The following is a 14495-nucleotide window of genomic DNA, read 5'->3' as shown; positions in this document are numbered from 1 at the left end:
GCGGGTTCGAGGAGCGCTCGGGAAAGTTCGTGCGCCGCCGCGAGAGGGCATCGCGATCGCGTCGGTCGTCTCGTAGCAACGTCGCCGAGGTGCCCGGCCAGCGAGCCTCAGTCTGTTTTGTGACTTGTGCGTGTGTTGTGTTCGTTCTCGTCGTGTTCAGTTTATTCGGTTATCCGTTTTTTCTTTCGCGGTGAGTTTAGTTGCATTACCGGAGGGAAGTGTGTAGCAGGGACGAGTGCAAGGACGCGAACATTCATCGAATGGTGAGTAACCGATTAATTCCATCAACATCCTGTACGGTTTCTCGCGAGTCAGCGAGCGTTACGCTGGAAATGTAACCTCCAAAGGCGCTCGAGGTCCTTCCACGTAGAACGTCTGTTTCATGCTTCTATTTTTCTCAAATCCTATTGTGTACGCGTGTCTGCATCGAACGTGACGCGTTATCGTAGATATCACGTACGATCAGCCGGCTGAGTAAATCGCTTCTGATAAATGTTTGAAAGGATAAGGGGCCGCTTCTCGCGGTAATGTCAACCGTTTTTGAATATCGTCCAATAGCGTCGCTCAGATCCTTGCTACGTGATGTTTGAGAACTAACGGCCGTGTTAACGAGGGGCCAGTAGTTATCCGGAAATTCAAACATTTCGCGATCGAAGCGGACGCGACGCCTTCCACATATATAATACAACATTCGTGTGCAAATATTTCCCTATGAATTTTTTGGCTACCTTAGAAATTCGATATTCGCTGTTGTCCATTCACGTGCTACGCTGTCAGGGACACAAAAACAAAAGACGTCGACTACCTGCCTACCGGTCGATTTTCAATGGAACCGAGCTTTTCGACCTGCTCGTCCGTTGCCCACGCCGCCATCCTCCCCATCTTTGAGCCTGAATAAAACGATTTTAGTGGACCTTGGCCTTAACCTTTGTCTCCGTGTAAATCCCTTTGAAAGCGTTCCTCGCTAACCACTTCCCGCCATATCGTCGCGTTGCGTGGATTCTCTCCGTCCATTCGGAAGAAAAAGTGTGCGCGTACGTGTGTGTTAATACTTCTGTCTGGTCGGTACTATATCGTGTGTACGCTTTCGCGGTAATCTCGATCGAGCATCTAATGAGATCGCTGTCAGCAACGATCACAGTACCAAACGAAAATTACGACATAATCGGATACCGTTATCGTGTACTGTCTGATCAATTAACACGCGTCGGTATCGAGGCTCGGACTGGTTCGTCGTCGGTTAGTTGTGTATCGGTCAAGCCGCAACGGTTCGTGCATATGGTGTCGCAGATGCGTTTCTGCCATTCGATTACACGGGAGGGGGGTCCACGGATAGAGTACCGCGCGTGAAATATTTAAAAAATGCACTCTATCGCGACTCAATATTAATAAAATAAATTTCAAAGTACGCCAGTAATTTTTAAGCAGAATCTGTAACTCGAAGGCTACTTCATTTAACAGTTTTAATTAAAATCGCAAGTGCAATTTCCTAAATTGAAGCTTCGAACGGTAAATAATCGAAAGCACTCGATTGATAAAAAAATGGAGAGCTGAAAGGCTGATTCATTTTGAAGCGTGCAAACAAACTCGGCGAATGAATTAGATTTTTCAGTTTCGATAAAAATGTCAAAGGGAAGCTTTCGCGTGTCTGCGTCTGGTACCAGTCGTCCGCGATTCGATTTAACAACAGTATTGTATAGGTAGCCGAGAAACGACTGTCGGTCAGGTAATTCAATCCCGTCGCTCGTTTATTGTTGATAACCAAACGTTTCTACGTTCGCAGAATGTGTTGAGCGACGTTCTTTGATATAGTTTGAAATTAAAAGGGAGCGGATTGGCTATCCGGGGTCTAATTAATTAAAATTAGGTCTGGTTGTGTCATTAGTTTCTTTACTTTATTTCATTGATCGATACATAACATTTTTCCACCCGTCTAAAATTCTTTGAAGCGACGAGTTGAAGTATCCAGTCTCAGGGCCGTAGCTCATTGTCATGTAAATGATTTTTGCGCAATCACGAAGACGTTGGGCGCGTGGTGGTAGGTGCACGTGCATGGGAAAATGGTCCCGGAATGTCCACGCGCTTGCAACCCTTTCTCCTCGTATTTGGGTTTTCAGTTTCGCTTTCCTTATTTTCCTTGGATATAGAAGTTTTCTATAGAATTGCAATTTTTACTCGAAGGTTCTTCAACTGTGAACCGAGATAGGTTCGCAATCGTCGCGAAAGTGATTTAAATAAAAATAGTGCTCTGTAAATAGGCGGTCTCCTAAATACCATCGAACAATGATTGGCGCGATCGTCGTCCGCGGATCAGCACCGTCACCGTTACTATTTCGGTGTAACGCTGGCATGGAAAAAATAATGCTTATTTGGGTTACTTAAAGAAAGCACGAAAAGCGTTGCCATTGTACCGCACGTGACTCATTAGGCGGCCGAACGATTAAACCGCGAAGATGAATTGATTCTCTCTACACCTGTGTAATTTTCACCTTGAGGTGTAGGAACATAAAAAGTAGTAACTCTGCTTTTTGGAACTCGTGCCGGGGGACCGTTAGCGAGAACGGAGACCAATCCCGTCGCCACCTAGCGGTCGGCGATCCGAGCTAAGGGTGTCCGGACATTCTCACCGCCTTTCATTTTCATTAAACACCCACATAGGGGTTAATTAGCTGAATTAACGTTGCCTGTAGACGAATAGAAAAATAATTTGGATCGCTACAGGTAGTCCACGTTTAAAATTGAAAAAAAGGGAATCAAGTAAAAATATTTTCCTTTTGCCGTTGTTGATATTCCGATAAGATAATTAAAACACCCGCAGCTGCGAACGAGTTCACCTCGGCGAACCTGGGACAGTGCATTTAATCCGAAAAACGATTCTAGTAATTTCGAGATGGGGGTTTTATATAGCCTGAAGCGGTTCCAAACGTTTCGGAATCTAATATTTCGTCGATAGACAGAGGCGGAGGTCTCGAAGTAGAAATTGGAGAACGGTGATGCATAACTGGGTCGGCGTCGGGCCGGGCAGGTTGGTTAGAATGCAGTTTTCAATGTAGGCAGTTATTCTGCATTCTGTACATCTATAAATATAACCCGGTTTATGGGTATTACCGCGTAACAGCAATTTCATCGAACCAAACATTCGCCTTCTCCTTTTTTTTTTCAATCGTATGCCCCATTGAACCGTTTTATGTCTTGCGGTTAACTTAAGCCTGTTAACCCGACCGTTTCTTCGATCGAAGGAGATCCTTTATCCTGTTTCGTACGTAAGAATTTGCGGAATCTTGCACAAGACTCTCAGAAGCAATTTATTCGATTTTGTTTCGAAGTTTACGGTCCATTGAAATAAACTAAATTAGTACAGGGTGTATTAAAATTGTAGGCCTCCCTGTTTTTACGCCCTCCTGACACGAATCACGCGCGGCAAAAGGGTTGAAACGATCCACAGAATCGCGTCAGGTGAAAACTATTCGAAGAATAGTCCGTCGTTGCCGAAGCGATCGAGAACGAGTCGCAGATGTCACAACGTGGCGAATTCTAGGACAAAGAAGATCGAATTCTAGGGCAGAAGAAACGGTCTGCTTTCTTCCCGCGCGAGTCTCTCGAACCGATCGAAAGACGAACTCGTAGGCGGTCGATCGGTATTTTTCTGCAATTAGAAACCCCGTTCGTCCTTATAAGATCGCATAGGTGAATCGCGATTCGCAGCTGCGCGAACGTCAACGACGGTGTCAATGGAAAAACTGAGGAAAAACCGCGATCGACTAGTTCCATATATCGAGATCCAGCTACTCCGTAGTCGATTCGCCTTCCCCAGCTGTTTACCGAGCTCTCGATTTATTCCCGTACAAGGCAATCTTAACTCCCTGCTTAACTTTTTCCTCTTTTTCACCTTAATTCTCTCCCTTAGTCTAACGAATTATAGAGTTCGTATGCTTTCGAGAAACGTACACGCCTTTGTTAGTTTGAAATCGTGCGATAGTGCTAATGGCGTGGGATCTCAAGATCTAATAAAATTAACGACGGGATCTTGGAAGCAAGGATGTTTGCGAATTAACCATAAGCGATAAGTGGAAGACGGAGGCTCGATTTCCGGTACCGACGTTCCATCTCCATGAGAAGATTATAACGAACCTTGAAACTTTGCGTTTTCCTTCTCTATTTCGCATTAATTGAACAACGGAGCTCGAGTCTCGCGACAAAAGTCTTTCATCCGAATTTTGAGGAATCAGAACGGTGCTCGCGAGAGGAAATGGAAGGCTCTAACACGGGTACCATCTTCGCGAAACGGTGTTTCACCGGCAGAGAAACAATGAGACTTCGGAGCGGAAGAAACGGGAAAGCCGGAGAATTCTTTTATTGCGCGATGACTCGTCGATGCGTGAAGCGACATGCAAAAATTTCTGTAGCTCGCCGGCTAACTCGCTCCGCTGACTTCTTAGTTCATCGTTCGAACAAGAGAATTTGCTCTTTCCTAAGAAGTCCACTTTGCATACGGAAAATCTTGCTCGCGCTTCGCACCGTTTAGGTGATACTCAAACTTTTCGTTCCGAACTATTATAGTACGATTTAATTAGGTACATCGAGCCTTTCCTTTTTGCTGACCATCAACCGAGTTCGCTCGTCCTGAGGAACTCGGAAGCTGGTAATTTACACGCGAATCGGCTTAATTGCTGCACAAATAGATCGTCTTTGTTTAAAACTCGATTCTTTTTTAACACACGATTCAGATACGCTATTTAGTTGCAATTAAACCCTTTTCTATCGCATTTCACCGAAAGAATGTTCCTTTATTCCTGCTCGTACATTCCTTTCTCTCGTTTTTTCCCTGTCGGTGATTCATCTTCGTTTGAATCACAAGAGGAACGGTGAATTCTCGTTTCGAACTTGCTTTTCGACTTCCACCCCAAAATTCCCCGAGTCACCGAAGGCCTAGGTTCTCCATTATTTAATTTCTCATCTTCCCAAGACGAGTCCTCCGAGGAGTTCTCCAAACGAAGAAAAACGAGAAGCGACGTTTCGGGCAGCTCGTAAAATGCTCCCGTGTTTTTCGCGGGACGTTTAGTACCCCGGGGTTGGCATTATTTTTAATCCGAACGCTGGCAGAAAGTGGCTGGCATAAAGTGTCGCGCGGAAAAACAGAGGGAGGAGGTTTGTGATATTTCGCGAAAGTTGATACATCCAGAGGGATACGCGCGATGTTCCCCGGGGTGAACAACCGTGAACAACTGTGCCGATCGTAAAGCGTTCACCGCAGTGGATAGTAAAGATGCAGTAAGTCGACGCGTGCCATTAACTGGCGGAGATGTAAACGAAAGGAAAATAGAACGAAACGAGGATAACGGACGAGGAGGAAAGAAGGAACCTTTGCGTCATAGGGGTTGATCTTTTATTCATGAAAAATACAGGATTTTTCTTTTGGTGGTCAAGTTTCGACATTAGACAGGGCGTTAACGGGGCATAGGTGTGCAGAGAGACCCGTATAAACAGGCGGGGCGTATTTTTAGCGTGACTCCGTGTCAGATTTCCCGTACACTCGATACACTGTAAACTCGATGGGGATGGATGGGAATGGATGGGAATGGTGGTTGCCATGCCTACGTCACCCTTCAACCCTGTCTCGTCTGTCTGTCCGTTTGTTCGTTCGATACCTGGCTGCCTTTTCCTCTCGGCTCGTACCGCGCAGATGCTTCCATCTTATTATCATTTATGGTTTCCCCTTTTCGCTGAGCCCGCGAAACCGTCAACCTTGTCAAAGCCCACCTGACCTCTTCCTCGTCGCGCTCCAGATCATTCGGTCTTCGAGAAGACAACCCTTCTTGTAACTCTTCGAACGTCGATTTTCACTCTTGTTTTTAACAGCCCTTCGCACCGTGGCAAAATTGAAATTCGAATAAATATACATCTTGTACCATGTTTCTGAATATACACGGAGGTTCTCCAAATTATTTCTGTTAAATTTTCCATCAAAGGGTTAATCCCGTTTAGTAACGAATAAATAAATAAACATCGGACGAGTTTCATTTAAAAAAAGATGAATTTCGATTGGATAAACGAGGGAAGCCTGTCGTCGCGCGATGCAAGGCAAGCAAGTCAGACACGTGAAAACACAGATGAAAGAGGATCGATGGGTGCCGGAGGGGTTGGGTGACGCGTTCGAAAGGCAGAACACGATTTAAGCGTGCTACGTTTTTATCGTCACGCGGAGAACGTGCGCCTCGAGGTTCCAAGGAACTGCGATACACGTTCTACCTGCCTCGACGAGAAACAGGAATACCTGAGGCGTTGAAACATCGAATACCTTGGACGGAAATCCCTTGGAACAGTTTCGATCCGTCCTCCCCCGCGTGAAACACACGATTTTTATCAAATTTCTTCCCAATTAACTTGGAGTGTTATAATTTTGAAAGGAACCTAAGCGTTCATTTTCTTCGTAGAAATAGAAAATGAGAAAGGGGGTTGAAATGAAACAAGGCAGCAGTCATGGTTAGTTTCTAGCTCTCTAAACTCTGTCGATTCCGTGTGTATATCCAAAGCCACTGGTGTAATCTTCGTTTCTTTCCCCGAATGTTTGTAGATTCGTTGGGTAAGAGAGTGGTGGTTGGTTTGCGAGGAGATGGACTGAAAATAACCCTGGTCGTTCGGCAAAGGAAAAATTCCCGCGTGATTCGAGTGCGTTTCCCTCGGTTCGATACTCTACGGTATAATCGACTGCGAGTAATTACGGCTGAGCTTTAAACGAGTACCTCCTCTTCGCTCTTTGCCCGAAAATCTGAATCGATCGACGAGTGCAGTTGAATTTAACGATCTTCCCTTTTAGAATTTACAGGAGGGCACGCGAATCCTTTGTATTCTTAATTATTTATCGCGCGTATTTGCTTTAGATAATTTACGGGGGTTCGAATGGAGCTTTGAAAATGTAAAAACGATGGCAATCGAGATGGAAATTTATAGATGGCTCTCGTCTATTTAAACGACCTTTCCTCGAAGATAGATCGGCGACGCTGGGTATTTTCGAGGGAAGCTGGTCGGTTGAAAAAGTATGACGTTAATTAAAGTCTCGACATAAATCACAGGCAAACGCCGAAATGCTTTCCTCCGACGCAACGACACCCAGGCATTTTCGGTTTCCACTCTGATCCTCTCGAAACTGACAAGTACATATTCTTCCACGGTATTTCGTGCTTCGACCTATCCCTCGCGTTATTTCCTGTATTTATTCTAAAACCCGAATAGTTTGCACCGTTCGTGTTGGAGATGAAAAATTAAACGGTCGGGTTAATGGTGGTAGTTGCAGTAATACAGCGACAGTTCAATTTCCTTCAACTGTGCAAACACGGCGGGGAAAGAAAAAGAAAAACTATTAAACGGACGGTGTTATTTAACGGTGCAGCTATTTCCAGGTGCGTGCGTCGCGGCGTCGGCGTCGAGTAGCTACTCACCGGCAAGCTACGACTCCACTCGGCCAGCCTTTTATACCACTTAATCTCCTTTCACCTAGTCCGTCGAAACGAGTCATTTTTAGTGACACTCCTTTTGCTACCCTTTTCGACCTCCGTTTACCCGCGGGACCCGGTAATTTTCGATATTAATTCAACAGGGATTTGGAGCGAAACCGGTTTACCAATTTCTGGACCAAAATTATTTTCGTTCAAAAGATCGACTACACTGATGGAATTAATTAAAAGTATGGCTGTCTTTAAATTTGAATAAATGCGAAATTGAAGTAAAAGTGTAATTGCGAATATCAATGAGAAAAGGAATTTTTTCTGTTGCCAATTGTTAGTTAAAGGATGAAAGTATACCTCAAGGCTGCGCGAATACGAACGGAAACACAGGTAGATATTACAATATGGCTGGTCATTATTTGAAATCGAGGAAATACCTTGCGATTAGAAACGACCTCAAATGATAATCCGCCTCTTATCTCGAGCAACGCGGTACGAATGTTTACGTTGATAACGCGATTTACTCGTTGCGGCACGCATCTTCCGCGTTATTCTTTTCGAACAGTGATTGATCAGCTTCTATCGAATTGTTACAATAAATTTCTAATAATTTTTCGAGCTTCCGACCGATATCGCGGTATTATTTCGGCAGAGTGGGACAGAAGAAAAATATTGCGTTATCGTTATCTACGGATTAGAAAAACTCGACAATTTTCTAATCCGATTAGGAATAGATAAAAATAAACAAGTACTTTCAAATAAATTTATTTTCATTCAACATAATTTAATTAATAATTAGTCGGTCAATAATTAGAATAATAACAACATTAATGATTAAATGCAAAATATTATCAAAAAGGCATTAATTGTCTTTGTGTCCCACTTTGCCAAAATAATACCACGAGCACCTAACTTACAATTATCTATGGTTGAATGAATTTGTATATAAATCACTATTTATATACAATATCGATAGGAATGTCACGATTTGTTGCCTTGCTATCTTACTATCTATTGCTTTCAATTATCAGCTTCTATCAAATTGTGACAATAATCAGATACTCGCTGCACCTATCATAAATTTCTAATAATTTTTCCAACTTCCGACCGATATCGCTGTTTCTAACACAACATACGGTGCATCCATCACCGTTCCGAGAACAGCTCGAAAAAGAAGAGGCAAAAGTGGCACAACGAAACCATTCACTGGACAGAAGGTCGGTCAAACGCGCGTATATTTCATGGTAACGTTGGATCGATCCCCTCAGGGGTTTCTGTCGATCACTGGGATAACACTTGAACGCCTCGTTAGAGAGCATCGTAACGTCATCTCCGTTATCTGAGATTCGCAAATTCAACAAAACTTGTGTCAACGTTTAAACCTGCAATTGTTTCACCGCTGACACATTTCCTCTTATCTGTCGCTTGAGCAATCAGCTCCGCGAGTTTCGTTTAATGACTAATCTACAGGTAGATTCGCGTTCGCTCGAAAGGTTCTTCCCATGATCGTAGATCGTTCCTTCTTCCGTCAGAGCTTCGGACGCGATTGTTGGCCATATTTTCGAGAAAATCCGCGTCTAACTTGGTATTTCTAGCAAGGTGAGCAGGAAATCCGAGCTCGCTGCACGGTTTCGCGTATGTCGCGTCGTTCCTTGGTGCACTTGCATCGTTAGGAACACTGTTCGTAATAAACTTTAGAATTCTGGCAAATTAATTAGGACGCATAGAAATCGCGTTGAATGCTGTATATGAACCGTAACGATATCGCAAAATCCATGACGAAAATTAATAATTGAACAACGCTCGCAATCTTTTCGTTCAACGAAGAAAAAATATATTGTATACCTATTCTAGAATCAACTGCGAATGTATTTCCTATGGAAACCGCATTTCCATATCTCTGTATCGTTGTTGCGTGTCGAATATTCTGAAATATGATGTTATTTTGTTGCAGGTTGCGCAGGACGCGATATTCGACCGGAAAGCCTGCGGTAAGTCCTCGAGAATTTATTTATTCCGCTTCATTTCCGTATCTTTCCATCAGGCTCGATTTGCATACGATCTACGATATTTTTATAAGAAATATTTCGTAAGATGGTGATACGAAAATTTCTTGGTCACCCTTGCCGTTTTAAAGAATATCATTGTAACTTCATTAAGAAATAAATAGACGGCGAAGTAGAGGAAGGTAAACGTTCCCTGGGTAGAGTTTAATTAAAAGAATTATCGAGATTGAAACAATATTGGTCTCGGGAGTGGCTGGCAATGTGCCGTTGCACGGAGGGGACGGTTAAGGGATGTTGCCAGGGTACGGAGCGAAGGGTACAGCAGGGAAAGGAAGGATAGAAGGAAGGAAGGGTCGGGAAAACGGGTCGATAATCCGTAGGTTTATATTCCCGTGCAGTTTCTGGCCGCGTCCGGTCGTAGAAAATTTATTTGTCTAGCTTTTACCGTCGGACAGAATCGGCCGGATAATTCGTTCTGTCTTTTAATAATGTATCAGCATCCTGCTCGGTTGCTCTTCCGTCACTCCGAGCTACGCCTTTTTTCAAATTATTCATTCAACCTCTATGTTTCACTCTGGACAATTCAATTTTCCTCGAAATATTTCATCAAATTTAGACTCTAGACATCGGAATATTTATTATCTCTGATGTTTGATTTTTTTTTTTCAAATTAATCATTCAACCTCTATGTTTCACTCTGGACAATTTAATTTTCCTCAATATATTTCATCAAATCTGGACTCTAGACATAGGAATATTTATTATCTCTGATGTCTAATTTTTTTTTCCAATCTAAAAATTTCTTAATCATCGAAAATTTCGTTAGAAGGCAGCCTGTAATTTAGTTATCGCCATGGACGTGGCAAATTGGAGCGGCATCGCGTTTAACTCGTTATCAGAGGACGGTAAACCGTAGCAGGTAGGGTGCAACGAGGTAACGTCAACATTAGAAGCCGACTCGGTTCAGCTTCTCTTGGCTTTATCATAATCTTTGCACGGCAAACACTTCTCGCCGAGATACGAGGATCTCGTCTTGGCCCGATGAAAAGGAGGTTGAGTTTGGTCGGCAAGCAGAGCTTTTATTCCTCTTCTCTCTCGGTCGTTTTTCAAACTTCCCGTCGCACGATTCACCTGCGAGTTCCTTTACCAGTGACGTATACCCTGAATTTGCGTCCACTGTTTGGCTTTTCCTCCGGCGAAAGTTTGCACGCGTAAATGAACTTTCCTCGGGGAATTTTCAAAGGAAAAAGGGACGAATTTTGTGATTACCTGATTGCGTTTCGAGGCTGTAGCTCTTTAATTAAATTATCGCTGAACGACCTCATCGACGCGATAACGTCTCGTTGGTATCGATAAAAGCGAACGATCGACGACGCTTTCGATGAATCGATCGTTGACTCATCGACGCGCAACACGCGGAAATTTTCCGAGTTTAGTCGATCCTTTTCCTTAACGAGACAGTCTCTGCATCCCGTTACACCGGTTGCCTTTCAGTTTCTTTCGAACAAAACCCGTGTGCATTCTATCAAGTATAATTTCATAGCTGTGACGAAACACAAAAGGTTGAAAAACTCGGGATCTTTGGAGAAGAATCGAAAGGAAGGTGGCGAGAACGTGGCAAAAGCCGTCCATCATTTTCCTATTAATCAGAGCGTTAACCGATTGTACGCGGCAAGGAAAAGGAAGTATGCTAATGACGGTAACGTCGTTGAAAAGTATATTTTCACTGTGAACTATGTTAAATTGTGGTAATATATGTATAACCGATAGAGACCAGAGAAATTGTTTCTTTCAAACATGCGCGCTTCGCACATTACTGTAATTACCTCGGCGCTGAGCATCTTCCACATTAGAAACTATAATTTTCTATGATGAGAAATCTTACCGTTATCAAAATTTCTTTTTTTTTTTATATAAAAGAAATAAAACATAGGATAACTCGAGAAAGTACATCAATCATCGAGAAACTGAAGGAGAGGTCATCCTTAGATCGGCTTGAAAAATCTAAATTCCTTTAGAGGCTGCTAATGAAAGTCTAGACTGAAAGTCGTGATGTCAAGTTCAAAGGGGTTAAGAAGCACGTGGAATGCGAGAAATCGTCCGGTTACGAGGAGCAATTGTTTTCTCCCTCGAGCAGCTGAGTTTCTAGTAATTAACGCTTCCCTGGCAAGATTGGTCAATTACGGGCCATTAATCTCGCTTACTCTGGAAAAGATACTCGATCTTGGATCGTGAATGAAGAAAAAAATTCAACAGCCAGGTTAAAGATAGCTTTGCGAAGCCTACGGTCAGCTTGTACACCGGTAGCAAAGGTGTTAATGGTGTCGAGAGACGAATATGTCACCTGCACGACCCCGTGAAAGCCATCCGATGGGTTCTCGCGGGCAGGATCGATTCATCGTGTTGGTCGATGCTTGTTCGCTGGCTGGTTATTTTAACCGCGGATAGTCGGGACGAGAAGAAGAGGTTGTGCACGCAGGTCACGTTCTTCGGTTCGTCGTTGGAAGAGGAGGAAAAGAGAGAGAAACGGATGGCAGGATGCAGTGGAAGCGGGTTAGCAGCCGGTCGACTGACTGCTATCCTACGGGGACCTTGGCAGTGACAAACTGTGCGACCATCCTCCGCATTTACCTGTCCTTTTTCCAAAGGCTCTCGAGGCCCCGAGAAGCTCTACTCTCTTGGAATTCTTTGTTCCGCGTTCACTCGCGTTCACGCGCTCCTCCTTTCTCGGGGGTCAACGAACCAACCCGCCAGAAACCGGGCTACCTTTGCTTTCGGATGCTCCTATCGATCATCCTTCTCCCGATTGCGTAGGAAAACAAAAATTTGCAAACTCTCTAACATAATTTGTTCGTTAGATTAATTTCGGATGCGAAGGATAACGAATTAGGAAGCACGAGTGGTGAAACTTAGCGAGAAATGGAAACGATTCTTCTATTTAAATTAACCTCCTCGCTGTAGACTGTGTGTGTAATGAAAGGGTTAAAGAAGATCGCGGGGCATTATCTTAATTAATTATACAGCAACGATTAATGAGGAACAAATGTATTCATCTGGCGGTGTAATTTATTTCGCATTGTCCCGTAATTGGCGGGCTGAATGAAAGAGAAAGCTTTCCGTGAATCGAGGCACAGCGAAAATGGAATGCAAATTATTCTCGGATCCTTCGCCTTATTTGTCACGTTGCCTGATAGATTTAGCGACGTGCTCGGATATTTATACGCGTCGCAGATCGAACCTTTATCTCCAATTGAAGCTTCCTTTCTTTCGGCTACAATGTATCCGTTGCTTTCGCGAGGAAAGTTGGAGCAATCGTGGGTGTGTAATGGGTCTGCTCGTAAATTAACGGGACGGTTTCGTGGCTCGTAAAACGACGAGTTCAAGGATAGACGAGGACGTGAGTGACACTCGGAGAGTAAAATCCGCGAAAATGGCGTGATTGATCGTTTCGTAATGTCCTGGTTAAATGTCCATTCTCTTTCTCCGGATAAATACCTCTTCGATAAAAACTACGCTGGAAAAAGGTACAAAGTAGTACAAACCGTTAGAATGTGACGTGGCTGCGTAAGGATCGAGACACTTGATAACAAATGATAGCATTTATTATTAAGATGGTGATGGTGCGAAGCGTGGGCGGTACCTTCTGCCGTTTTTCCGTCAAAGTCAAACGGTCGGCTTAGGGAAAATGCGGAAGGGAGGCAAATAACCCTCTGCCTTCTGGTAATCGTCACTTTTATTGCCAGCCCTCTTCGAAAATAATAACAAAGCCCCGGAAAACCTTTTCCCAAGACAGTCCGTCATAAATTTATTCCAAAGAAACACGATTCCTCGGTCCACCAGGAATTTTGATATCGATAGGAAGGATTGGTTCGAACAGGTAGCTGCCGGATGAAATGGTACCTAGATAAGGCGTTGTACCTTATCTTCGATATAGCGCGTGAAAGATAGATGGCACCGTTTATCTTCTGTTTGGTAGCCGCGATAAGGCTACGTCGAACCGGCGATAAAACGAGAATGGTGATCGAGATTGTTATGTAAAACGTCAATCTGTTCGGCCATGTTTGCCTTTCTCAATTCGACGGTCAGCTAACGCAGCCGGGGCTAATTGGAATCGCGTGTCTACTCGTAGCTGAGTGGATCTAACATTCGCCGATTCGTCGTACCTTTCCTCGCAGTAGGTCGCCGTGATTCTCACGCTCCCTTTATACATTTAACTGTACGTGTTGCTGACAGCCCGACGCGATGGATAGTTGGCGAAATCCGCGATTGCCACCGTGCGCTTTGTTCCCCCCGGTGATTAATGTTTCCCTGTTTCTGACACGTCTTTGACAGAGATATCGCGCGCTGCGACTGATAGGACGATCGAAAATTGAATTTATACAGGAAAGTAGATTCTTCGAAGTTGCGTTTAATGGAAATTTGAAACGGGGTTAAAAGTTGCTTCGATTAACGATCGATCGCGTTACGTTGCCGCGTTTAGGCAAAGTCTAATCGCATGGCGAACCGATAAGAAGCCTTTGCGTGCTGGCGAATTGGGTTAGCTGCTTCCGGTTCCGGAGAACGGTGAAAGCCTTCCACCGGTGATCTCCCATCGGGTCTAGGTTTGTTGTTGCCGAGGATTCACACGGTGGCCGGAAGAACGACTTCTTTTTACCGCGTACATTTCGTTGTTTCCACTTCCACGATGCGCCGAACAATAGTTGTATAAACAATTGATTTTCAAAGAATCCTCGGATACGTACCATTGCTTCTCCTACTTTTTTACACCGCTTTTCTCCTTTTCCTCAAAAAAAATCAGATCTTTAATTATCGAATGAAGATTGAATTCAATCGATTTGCAGAGAAAAGTAGTTTATTTATGAAAGTGATATGGCCCGGTCTGGAGCCTGCGTCAAGGAAGAGAAAATCGCAGAGTGGAAAAATTCAGAATTCAAAATATATTCTATTCTCAATAGTTATGTTCCGTAGCAAAGTGTAGATTTGCATTTTATTGTAATTATCTCGCACGGTGGAAAGGTTAATCGCAGGAACCTCCGTGCTTGCA

General features: G+C 43.8%; 1 protein-coding gene across 6 annotated transcripts in view; it reads left to right on the top strand.

Moving 5' to 3' along the window:
• Positions 1–125: 125 nt before the first annotated feature.
• The window catches only part of LOC114879295 (mitogen-activated protein kinase-binding protein 1), a 54446-nt gene continuing 40076 nt past the window's right edge, over positions 126–14495 (top strand). For all 6 annotated transcript variants that reach the window (XM_046290179.1, XM_046290176.1, XM_046290178.1 and 3 more), the window contains exons 1-2: positions 126–263; positions 9400–9436. The gene's annotated coding sequence lies outside the window, so the exon portion shown is untranslated. The remainder of the gene's footprint in view (positions 264–9399; positions 9437–14495) is intronic.

This window comes from Osmia bicornis, chromosome 2 (assembly GCF_907164935.1).
Source record: "Osmia bicornis bicornis chromosome 2, iOsmBic2.1, whole genome shotgun sequence".
NCBI classification, from domain to species: Eukaryota; Metazoa; Arthropoda; class Insecta; order Hymenoptera; family Megachilidae; genus Osmia; species Osmia bicornis.
This window is presented reverse-complemented; position numbering and strand designations above follow the sequence as displayed.